The sequence below is a fragment of the Calonectris borealis genome, chromosome 3 (assembly GCF_964195595.1).
Source record: "Calonectris borealis chromosome 3, bCalBor7.hap1.2, whole genome shotgun sequence".
Taxonomy (NCBI): domain Eukaryota; kingdom Metazoa; phylum Chordata; class Aves; order Procellariiformes; family Procellariidae; genus Calonectris; species Calonectris borealis.
This window is the reverse complement of record NC_134314.1, coordinates 101213343-101226168: the sequence shown is the minus strand read 5'-3', so window position 1 is coordinate 101226168 and position 12826 is coordinate 101213343.

Sequence of the window (12826 nt, the reverse complement as noted above, 5' to 3'; positions counted from 1 at the left end):
TGGAAAGGAAGAGGGGGAGGGAGGAATGAAAATACTGTTCTTCTAAAATCTCAAGGGAATCGTATCCTTCATATCTCCTTGAGGTCACACAAGGTTCTCTCCTTCATAGTTTCTGGATTTAAATTTTCTGTAACAGACTGTCCTGGTTTTGGCTGGAATAGAGTTAATTTTTTTCCTAGTAGCTGGTATAGTCCTGTGTTTCGGATTTAGGATGAGAAGAATGTGGATAACACACTGATGTTTTAGTTGTTGCTAAGTAGTGCTTAATAGTCAAGGACTTTTCAGCTTCCCATGCTCTGCCAGATGCACAAGAAGCTGGGAGGGAGCAAGCTCGGCCAGCTGACTCAACTGGCCGATGGGGTATTCCATACCATATGACATCATGCTCAATATATAAGCTGGGGTGAGTTGGCTGGGGAGCAGTAACCGCTGCTTGGGAACTGGCTGGGCACCGGTCAATGGGTGGTGAGCAATTGCATTGTTCATTACTTATTTTGTATATTCTATCATCATGATTATTATTATTTTCCCTTCCTTTTCTGTTCTATTAAACTGTCTTTATCTCAATCCACAAATCTTACTTTTTTCCTATTCTCTCCCCCATCCCACTGTGGGGGGCGGGGAGTGAGTGAGCGGCTGTGTGGTGTTTGGCTGCCTGCTGGCTTAAACCACAACACAGACTCTGCATAGTTGTTGATTTATTTTGTTGCACTATTTTAAGGGCAAGAATAAAACTCAATATTCTACTAACAAAATATTTTGAGGTACCTCAAAAGTACCCCAAAATATATGAGCTGGATTTCCTGGCTTAGAGGAGAAAGAGTGGACACTGCTAAATAGTTCTTGGATCCTCTTCATGAAGTAATGGTTCTTGCATTGTGAGGTTTGGGGGGGGGAGTTGCTTTTTTGTTTGCTTGTTCTTTATTGTTTTGTTGTTGTGGTGGTGATGGATTTTCTTAATTATTTATATTACTACTATTATTTTTGTTACCTAGAACATGAAGTCTTGTCCTTCAGTGCTGCCAACTTACAGAAACAACCCTATCAAGATTTCTCTTTCCAAGCTGTAATTAATGTGGTCTAGATGCCTCACTGAATAATTAGTCATCTTTTCTGGCATTTCATGAAGCTATTTAATCTCTTATTCCTTCAAACAGCAAAAGTTCCATAGTTGGCAGGTATCATTTTTAGCTTCTTTCATAGTGCAGAGATAACATTCACTTTGGGGCATGGCACCCTGCTCACTCATTAGCTTCCCACTTATGTTCTCGCACACTCCTTCAAAGTCTTCATCTGCTTCTTCGTACTGAAGAAATTCATCCACCAAAAAAAAGAAGTGTTTAATACTTATTTCAGATATTTCTATGAAGCTTTCAGGCCATAGCTGTGTTTTGCACCATGACCTCAGTTGTCAGCTGTTTCTTTGGCAGTAGTGTCCTAAGGCTGTAACTGAGACTGTTTTCCTGCACCCTTATACTTGCATGTTGGGTGAGACAGCCCTTATTCTGAAGAATGTGGAATAAGTGTTGGGCGGGATCTGCAGAGGTGGAGGGAGGTGACTCTTGCCTTCTTATGAGCCCCTCTTAGACAGGTGAAACCTTTGAATTACGTGATGCAGCAGAAACCACAAGCTTGCGGGATCTCCTTTATTGCCCCACACATGCTGTTGTTCGTACTTGGCCTAATAAGCAGGACAGAAATGCCTAACTCTGACCTTCTGTCTCTCCTTAGAAGTGGCCATGAGGAAGCATTTAGGTACAAGCAATTGCTATTCCTACGTGGTATTTTCTCATATGTAAAAATGGTAGCCTCTCTGCATTAGTCACAGCTTTTCCTGTTTGACTGGACACAGAAGTAAGTTGTTATTTATAACTAGTTTCTAAGTGACAAAGTGTTATTTGTCACCTTGAATCCAAGTGTTATTCTTTGTGCCATTAATGACGTTTAAAAGTAGTTACCAGTGTTGTTTCACTGGCTTGGAACCACGCAAGAGAAATGATCAGTGTGTACTCTGTTGGGGCTGCGAAAACAAGTTTTGGCTTCATCTGAACAACTAGGAGGAAGACAAGGAAGGGAGGGAGCTGTTGTTCTTGACTTCTTTTTTCCCTATAAACAGAGACTGTAGTGTGTGTGTGTGTATGTGTGTGCACCATTCAAACCCAATAATTATGGTAACTCATCATTAAAAACAAAGGAAAGGTGACAGCACAATCTCTTCCCCTCCAGTCCATTATATACCACAGTGAAGTAGTCGAGTATTCACCTAGAAGAGGATGAAGAGCAAACCAGAGGGTGAGAACATGATGCACAATTTGGTAGTGAGAGCACTCACCTGGGAGAAGGTAGACCTCGGTCTCAGCTCCTGCTGTGTAGTCTGTGCAAAGTGAAAGTGCCTCAAGAAATTGAAAGCAAGCCACCGAGCAGTCTATGGCAGATATTTAAAGCATTTATCTGGAACACGAGAGAATAGGGTGAGTTTGTAGGCAGGGAAGATTTGAACCTGAATTGCTGTATTGTGAGTGTAGCCCTTCATCCATATGTGGGCACATACCGTTATTGAGAAGGACTTGATATCGCCTATGGTGAATGAAAAACTCGTTGGCAAGTCAGGAGAAGGATCCAAGGAGTAAGTAAGTTGGACAGAACTGAGCAAGGTGAAGATTGGAATGAGAGTCATAGAAAATTGTAGGTTCGAAGGGACCTCTGGAGATCATGTTGTCTAGCTTCGTTCTCCAAGCAGGGCTCACTTCAATGTTAGATAAGGTCGCTTCATGTAAGTGTCCTGTCTGGTATAATTGGACTCCCTCTAATTTGCTCTCATTTACAAAACAAACGAAAAAAATCTTAGGAAGTGTTGGAAAAATGCATCTTCTGCATTCACATTACACTGGTCTAGTTCAGTAAAGCATCATATACCAGTTGTAAATGTGGCACTGAGGGAAGGTGTTGCAAGCTATGCCAAGGAGTAATAAAGAACTATGAAACTGATCTAGGAGTTGAAGAAACAAATGATGCATAATAAAGCAACAGAGGAAGGTTAATGGAGCACAACTAAAAGAAAACATCAAATAAAGCAGAAAGTCTTGGCTGCTTAATAATTTTGCAAAGTGACTTAGCAACTGCTAACATGGAACAGGAGGCACAGAACAGCGTTGCAAATCTTTTTTTTTTTTTTTAATTTTTTAAAATTTTTATTAAAGATCAGGAGATTATGGTGTTAGAAAGGGAAGGATTAGGATATCCACAGATTGCTCCTGAAGTGTTAGTGTGAAGAAAAAAGCTATAATAGATTATATGGTTCAGAGTATAAGAGCTAGAAAATTTTAGTATGAAAACTGGAAGAAACATTTTAAGGCAGTTAAAATAACAGTATTTTACTGGAAGCATAAACAAGTGTTCAATTTGAAGTCTATGAAGGACTGAAACAGGATTTAAAATTGTCAGCCTGAAGAAACCTCAGAGTGTTACAGTGTCTGTTCTCAGTGTTATTTAGCTTTCAGAAAAAAAAATTACACCTTCCTAAAGGTGTTTTGGTGCCTTTGAGAATGGTACATGGACAAAGAGTGTTTTCCTGCTTGCTCTCATCATCTTTCGGGAAGGGGAGACTCAATTATCGCAGCCTGGAAGGGCTCAGTTTGATTTCCTTTTGCAGGTGGCCAGATGCTCTAGTCTAGGAGTGACTGGGCAAGGAACACAGCAGGGACCCATCCTCTGTTTCGTGGAGTGCCTTTCTGAGAAAACTGCAGATGACAGGGCTTTGCTGAACATAGATCTGGATACAAAATTCATATCTTAAACTGGGTAGGATGGTGAGAAAAATGCTTGGCGAGGTAAGGTGAAGCCACAATCTGGTGTTAACTGGAAGAATCACTGGGGTAGCTGTGCAGCTCGTGCTGCATTTCATCACTGCATTTAGATTTTTGTACACCCTTGCTGTTTACATAGCAAGGATAATATGGAGACACCACAAAGGAAAGATGTGTCCAAAAACAATGTGGTTGCTGGGCATGAAAGGTCTGGCTATGCCCACGTGCCTCTGCTCGCAGAGGGCTCTGGTGCACACAGAAGTGCAGGGGCTAGGTGGGGAGTCACAAACTGTTCATGAAGGGGGCATGCAAGGTGTGTCAAAGTGGAAAGAAAAGTGGACTAGGTCAGAGGAAGCCAGGCTGACTGCAGGTCTGGATTCTGTCGATCTCTGATGTGAATGTGTTTTGAGGTAGAGTTTCTTTAACTTTAAATTTCACAAATTACAACTCATTTTCATCACATAGTGAAGAGGTTTACTACACTGGGTGTCTCTGTCTGTCTCTTTTCAGATTTCAAACCATATATCCTATTTCATATTGGAATATTTTTGGACTTGGTTTTTCTGTCGTTTCAATATTCTCCTGTTAGGAGAAGGTGTATTTTCTTCCTTTGTTTTTAGTTCTTGTCTTAACCATCTAGCACTCATATTTCTTAAATGCAGCCTCAGATAGAAATTTGTCATGTTCCAGCTAGAAAAATAAGGATGAAAAAGTAATTAAAAACTGAAATTGAACTTGAAATGTTTGTATAGTCCTCTCTGCAGATGTTTTTACATAGTGGTACACAATACTTTTATGAACAGGACTCAGCTTTACAAACAGATGTGAACATAAATGTGCCTATTTTACTGATATTAAAGACTAGACATACAGGGGCTGAGTTGTTTAGCTGAAGTTTTTTGTGTCAGTAGTCACCAACAATGCAGTACTGTTGGAATAACTGGAATAACAACACTAAGGAAGAAAATTAATGAGCAGTAATGTACTCAGATGAGGAAGGATTTAGAACATGCTAGTACCTGGCCTGATTACAGATGGAAAGAGGGCTGTTCAATTTGTAGATAAATTTAGAATAATGAGTCTTAGAGTGTAGACTACAGTGAAAGAATAGCTGCTAATTGGAAAGTTGCTGCTGCGTGTTGAATAGGAGGATGACTGGCGGGCTAATTTAGAAATATCCCCAGAAGATTTCTGCTTAAGGCTCAATGACAGAAAGGAAGGGACATGAGGATGAGACTGGCGTTGAGGGTGAGCCAGAACCTTCTTTTTCAGATGCCTTGCAAACACAGGATTAGCCTGAACTGCACTGAGACCACCTCCTTGTCCTGGCCCTAGGAACTCCCCTGGTCCCAGTGGACAGCCATCCTCCATTCGCAGGGGAATTTATAATCCTGTAGTTTGTGTTGAGGGGTTGGCAGTGAACCACAGTCTGTAGGCTCTGTGAATTCGAGCCTCTGAAAGAAAAGCTGCAAAACCAAAGACGTGTCTGCTCAGTGAATACTTTTGCTGCCTCAGGAAGACAAAATGCAAGTGTTAAATGTCAGGAGTGGAGAGGAAGGCTTAGTAGCGAGAAATGCTATGGTTCTGGCTGATAAGATTCAGAACGTCTCTATATGCAAACAAATACCATCGGTACCATTTGGTGAGATTGTATTGGCAGGGAGGGATCTGGCAGTACTGTGATGTGGTATTTCAGCTATTGATCTATGCCAACAAGTGGGAGTTTGTGTGAATTTACCAGCCTGGCCATAAACCAGTCTGCCAGCTATTGTCCCACCTTGTCACTGGAACAGAACTGTGCCCAGAGGGTGGGATGGTGGGACTGAGACTCATCAGGCACTTGCTGATCTCTGAAGGCAAAACAGTTCCCAAATGGGGTGAGTCGAGGTTACCTCCTCTGCCAGCCTGACCTGAGACTTGGAGGCACCCGTATTTGCCTCATGGTACTGTTCAGAGTTTTGGGAGGAAGCCATGGTGCTTCCTTTTGAAGGCTGACCGACAGGAGGGTGAGTGCAAAAGGCCTTCATAGTCTCAATTCCCATTCCTTCCACATTCACTGAAAAAGAGAAATACTCAGTAGAACTCACAATCCTGCCATTAGACGGAATGAACTGGGAATTGTGTATATTGTCTATAACTGGAATTAGGAGAAGGTCAGATTGCAGGCTTGCCTTCCCCTTCATGGTGAGTGTCCCCTTGAAAACAGACCAGGCTCTATTTAGTAGCAGTTGCCTTGCGTATTAAACAGAAGTGCTAACTGCATGGCTTCTGAACATCGGCATCCTTGCTGTTAGGAAACCTCCCTTGCCCTGACTTCTTTCATTACTTTTTATTTATAAAGTGATCCAGTGCTCCCTGTTGAGATGTGAGATGTGACATGTGGTGTTGTGTGTAGCCCTGTGGTGGGGGAAAGGACATCTAATCGGTACCATGGTTGAGAGCAGTGCAGCACAAGTAGAGCTGTGGCACTCAACAGCTTGAAAGCAGACATTTCGGACATCCTGTGTCTGAATCTGCAACTTGAACGAATGAGGCCTCTTTGCTTCATCCCATGCTGTGTGAGGCAGCCATATCCATCAAGAGCAGTGCTCTGAGAGCAAGTCTTGAAGGGCAGGAAAGGCAATTTCTCAGCAAAACTGGTTCTTCCCAAACCTGAGCCCCTGTAAATTGATTCAGAAGTACTTTGCATAAGAGCAGAAACAGGCTAATAAGGAGGGTGAAGAACAAAACAAGATGAAGCAGAAGTTTCACCTAGGAGGAGGGGCCTGGCTTAGAGCTGGCGCAGCAAAACGTAGAGGACAACAATACTGAAGGTCTTCCCTTACCCCTATTTACTAGTGGAGCAGATGGGTGCAGTCCTCAACTGTCTTTCCAGGGACTGGAGGATTTTATTTTACAGCAACGCTTTTACCTTTTTTAATACAATTCATGAACTTCTAAAAACTTTCTAGTGGATGTGTGGGTCCCATATAGCAAATACCAGCCCAACAACAAACATTTCTGAGAATAAGGCTGAGGCACCACTGTGCTGGGGGAAATGGGGGAAAAATGCTTCACTGAGCTGGGAGCTCAGGGCCTGGTGAGGTCAAAGCTAAAACTTAGGCAGTCTGCCTGCCTTCCACCTCCAACTGCACAAAGCCAGTTTCAGCACACAGCCCACTTTAATTGCTTAGACCTTTGTTTTCACAGGCGACTATTCCTTTTTACCCTTTCTTCGGAAAAGGCTTTAACATAAACCTGAAAGCACTCTGAGAGACTATAGGAAACTGACTTTTTTTTTTTTTTTTTAGGGCAACGTGCAACAGACTTTGTGGATTCTAATCATATACAGAATTAATGTAATGATTTTTAATGAGACAACATACTATGACTAAAACACCAGCTGGTGAATGAGAGCAATAAAAGTATTAGAGGTTTTTATCTTCTGGGTATTGTGAGTTCATAGCTCACTAATAACCTTGGGACTTAAGTTGCTAATAATGCTTTGTGTTGCTAGGGAATGGTGCTGCATGATACATGGTGAATGCTGTGTGGAGAGGATATGCCTAAGGCATGATGGCAACTTGCTAAATCTTTTTATGGTTTTATTAAACACAAATACTGTTTGACCCACAAAGTTGGATGCGGCTTACAGCGTTTGTAATGTCGCTTGTCCTGATTAAGTGATTAGCTAAACAGCATTTTACTGCAGCACAGGTATTTTCAATATTGGTTGCTGATGACAGTACTCTAGACGTAGTAGCATGCAGTGAGTAGGGTTCTCCAATGCTCTGACTGTTGTCTGCCACCAAACTGCTACATGCCTCAGTGAGTTGTACCTTTGTCTACAAAGATGAGGTTCACCAGCAAGTATTTGAGGGCAAAGCCCATTTCTTGCTCCTTTTTATACTGCTTAGTATCCAGGATTCCCATATTTACCTGGGGTAAATACTAATTTCCAGGTTTGTGTTTTTTCTTCCAGATATTTAATTGATATTGTTATCAGAAATGCACATTTACACTGCAGTATAGAATTGCAGATTGACTACAATGCCTTATTTAAAAAAAATGTAGTACTACCATGCCTGGCAGAAGATACAGCTGAATTACAGTACTCTGACAGACGAGGATAGTGAAGTAGTACCTCTGACATAACGCAGGCAGAGCAGCCCAAATCAGACAGTCATGCTCTCAAACCAACTTGCCCACGTTGTTTGGGTCCTATGGGCCATCAGAAGTTATACTAGCTAGCACTCTCACTCCTACAGAGTATTAGTGTCTTGATGCACTGCTATCTCTCCTCTTTGCTTTGGCCAAAGGGCTCATTTGCAGCTCTGTCTTACTTTATCAAGGAATAAGGTTTATTGCACATAGCGAGTCAGTTATGCAACATGTGATTTAATCTATTGTCCATCTATCAGTCCCCCACTGATGATGATTTAAACCTGTTTGTTGATCGCCTTCAAATCATAGAAAATTAAATCCTGGAAACTTCTTGAAATTGATGCCTTGACAGAGTAGAAAGCTGAAAGATTTGAGCTCCCAGTGTCAGGAAAAGCAGCAGACTTCAACTGCTACTTGTGATTTGTTGGGGCTAATTTACCAGCTGTAATCTTGTCTGTCAGACCGTCAGTAGCTCCAGATTATCTGTATGTTGTCTACTACCTGATTAGAATATTAAAGGGGACTTGGGATAAGTGTTACCTTGAAGGGAAGGGAGCAAGTTTGAGAGACAAGGCATGACTACCATAGAAGAGCAGGCGTTAATGGTTCTGCTGCACGCAGAGCAGCTTGTCTTTAGTCTTACCTGCATCCTTCCACACTGCCCTGTGAATGAGGCATGCCCTTTCAGCTTTGGCTGGAAATATCCTCTCCTAAGTCGTTAGTTAATAGAGGTTTATTCAAATATGTCACATGGATTTGGTTTTGACACAAGAAGAACCCTGAGAGAACAAAACACTGAGCACAGTGAGATCATAAGGCAGATAGGCACCATCTGTACAACTGTGTTGAAACAAATCAGTTCTTACAGTTTGAAGATCAAAGCCTTGTTGTTCACAAGTCTCTGTCTCCCACAGACGGCCCCTAACTTTTGTGTTCTACCCGTTCAAAACAGGTACTGAGCTTAGTTCCTCTCCCCGCCACGTTTTACAAACAAGATAAATTCCCAAGGTCGGCCTTGGGCAAAGTAATCATGATGGTCACCATGCTGTAATCCTGTCAAGTGCTGAATGCTTACTCTTTCTGTCGCGAAGCTGAACTGCAGGTGTTCAATAGTCTAATAGGGGCCATACTCCTTCACTGGGACAAACGACTAAGAGTTGGTTAGAGACACTGATAGGGCTCATAGTAAAATAAAATACTGCAGATTTTCAGCAAAGCTCCTATTACAACAATGACAATGTTTGAATGGAAGAAAGCCAAGAAGAATATTCCATCTCGCCAGCCTTTCGTGTTTCCCTTTCACACAGCCCTATATAAAACAGGCTTTCATTTCTGTTCCTTCTTAATGCCTTATGTCCCCTTGGGTGCTCAGAAATGTTTTTCTGAAGCCATGTGTTCCTTTCAAAGTGGTGGTCAGTCTTGGCATAACCTTATGTTGCATTAATATTGTGTATTTATCAAATTCAAATGAAAATATTTCGAAGGTATGATTATATTAAGTTTCCATATTTTTGGAATGGAGGACAGGTCATCGACAAGGAAAAGAAAACATATTTACATGAAACATGAAAATTCAATAGCTAGGGTAAAATGCAGAGGTTAATGAATCAGAAATTTTTTCAAATCATTCTAGATAGAAGCAGCAGTATAGTCACTTTAATTAATAATTGAGTCTTAAGTACCAGACAGAAAACACTGCGTTATGTTGTGTTATTAAACTCTTGAGTGTTCTGCATCATCAAAGTTCCACTAAATAGTAGAAATGAAATAATTTTAAAGTGTTCATCCACAGATCTCTTCATCTTGAGGTCTACGGTCTCAGCGTATGTTCATCTGAGAAACACTTGTAAACAAATAACCCTCTTCACTGAGATGTCTGAATACCCTCGTTGCCTTCTGAAAGAAATAAGCTGCTCACGCAGAACTCTTAATGGTCTGTAATGGAAGGTCTGCCTTCTGCCATCCACTCCTAGACCAATGTCTCCATTGTAAATGTAATTATTTGTATTAGCCCTAATAGAACAGTAAGAAGTAAAAGTATTTGGATGATGACTTTCCATAATAGTTTGGACGTTCTAGGGAAACATTGCAGGGAAATTCAGTGTCATAATTTATATAATTTCTGTTCTTTGGATGCCATTTTCAGTTTTGCCTTTATGAAGCAGAGTCTGGGTTTCAGCTATGTATACTAGTCTAGTTTTATTAAAATCTATAATAGTTCACTGTAAAACCTCACTCAATTTTTTCCTCCATACTTTCTTTCTTCCAGTCTTCCTTATGCTAAATTAGCCTTACAATTAGTCTCTGACCTGATTCCCTATTTTCTTCTGCTTTGTATGCTCTATTATCATGCGTGCGCTCTAGTAATTTAGCCCTGTGAAAGGCAAATGCACTTTGTTAGAACACCATCAAGCCATTTACACTAGAGCCAGATGAATTTTATTTTGTTTTCTTAAAAACCTTCTGTTAAGGGAGTCAGTTTCTGTGGAAGCTAAATGATACTCAAGCTTGGGTTAAATTCAGTGAATAGTTTAATTTGCACAAGGAGGAAAAAACAATAAGGAATAGTGCATGTGTTTCTGTGTGATGGTTTTATTCCAGAAATTTTAGTGTTTGGGGCAGGGGTGTGTGTGTGTCATTTAAAGCTTCAGAAATAGTATGTACTTTCTTTTATTTTAAAGTTAACAACTTCTGAAGGTTAGATTACCTGAGATCAGTATATTTTTTTTTATTTTTTTCAAATTGAATGGACTGCTTTAAGATCAACTTGAAATACAAATGCCCCAGAATTAAAAAGTCATTATCCTAAGTTCACTTTGAACAGATATAACAATTGCAGCAGACAAAATAAGTGAGAACCAGGCCTCTTTCCGCCCCCCGCCCCGCCCTCCAATTCCTCTTGCGCAAGCCATGAAATACATTTCAAGCCTTTTGTTACTGTATTGAAATTAATATCCTGCATAGTTCATACCTAACAAAATGCTATTAATGAAGGATTAATAGAGTAAATCACATCTGATTTCTAACCAAAATGATACAAATAGCTAGAAATAGAGGACCATTTTGCATTTGTCTATTCTAAAAATGGAAATACTGCAATTAGTACTAGAGCTTGTCCTAAATTCTACAGAAATAAAATTTATAGTGACAAGATGATGCTCCATGGCCATTCAGGCTGCCAGATCTGATGGTCTCTTCTGGCTCACAGAACCCAACTGCTCACCGCAAACACAACTGTGAAGTTGCTTATAATTGTTAGTGCCATCACTATTTAAAAATACTGCTCTATCTTCTAACAGATAACTGACTTTGTATGAGATAAAGGTGGTTTCAGAGTAAACCTAAGAAAGTTAATACACTTCAGATTTATTCCAGTGTGACCGATCATAAATTGTTCTTTGTTGCAAAAATTGTAGCAAATAGGCAGTTACTTCTAAATCAGATTCTGCAACCCTCTTTCATACATCACTCGGGTGAAACTCTAGCCAAGATTCACATGGACTGTAATACTTGGCTTCCGTGATACAGTTGGGTGTATTGTAATGAGTGCTATCAGTAAATCAAAAGGACTTTGATCAAAATAAAAAATTGTAAGTGATATTATATACAAACTATAATGCAAAGCTTCAAGCAGTTTTGTATCTGCAGAAATCCTTCTAACCCAAACTATTCTATGATTCTATGAAATACATTATGAAATAACTGTGAGGAGCTTTCAATCGTAATTGTACAAGACTAGTTCTTGCTCCTTCTGCACACTTAAGCAATGACAGATTTTTCATACCACTCTTGCATTCTTGATTTTCCCTATTGGAGTAAAAATAAAGTCTGAAAAATAAAACAAATTAGAACAAAGTGGTAGCACCAGGATCAGCCAAAGCATGTTTGTCCTTGTAGGGGGGATCAAATCAGCATCCTAGGTTTATAAATTACTTGGTACTCAGTGAAAAATCCTGTAACTTTATTTATATATTAAAAAAAAAAAAGATACTTTTGGTGATTGCTGTAACAGTGTTTGGTAAATGGTAGACTGTGAGTCTACCGTATGCAAACAGTGCTTTTATTAAATGCTCTGGTCTTACCAGAGAAAACAAGGGGGAGATCTAAAACCCAGCAGTGTTACCCATCTTGTAGCCTCTAGGTTATATTGTCTTCGCGGATGGGACAATCGGAACCGTATTTGTTTCACCAGGCAGGTATGACAACACAGATTTATGTGGGATACCTTGGATGGCAAAAGGACCGTTTTAGTGTAACAGCTCTATAGTTTGTTCTATACTGTGTCCTGTGAACTTTTCAGTCCCAAAAGAGCATCAAACTGGGTCACCTATAGTGTCACAAATTCACAGTTAGCACTTCCATTGATGTCAGCACAAGTTCTACGTCTGGAGCTGCAGAGATGTGGCCTATTACAAACTCCTTCATAAGAAGGAAATTGTTGTCTGCTACTTGATCTTTCTGATCGGGAGAAATAAAATGTGAAAGGAATCTTGAGAGGGGAAAAATCTGTAGGGATTTCCTGTCATAATCTGTCAAAATGGACAGAAACTCTGCCAGGCCTTTTGGTTTTGTTTTTTTTGTTTTGTTTTGGCTTGGTTTTCCCTAATGCTCTTCATCCTAACCTTGAATGTTTGTGTAACAGATCATTGTTAACAGAACCATAAAGTACTTTCTTCTTTCACGTGTACCATTTCCACTTTGGCCTGGATTTTGCCAGTAGGAACTAAACTTTGGGAGGTTGCTACGCAAACCTGAACCAACATAACTTCTGCTGATAAAATGGTGAGGAGTATAGAAATACAACCTAACAATCAGTTTATACCTTGCCAGAAACAGGACTTGTTCTGATTCAGCCCCAGGAGAGAGGATCCATCTGA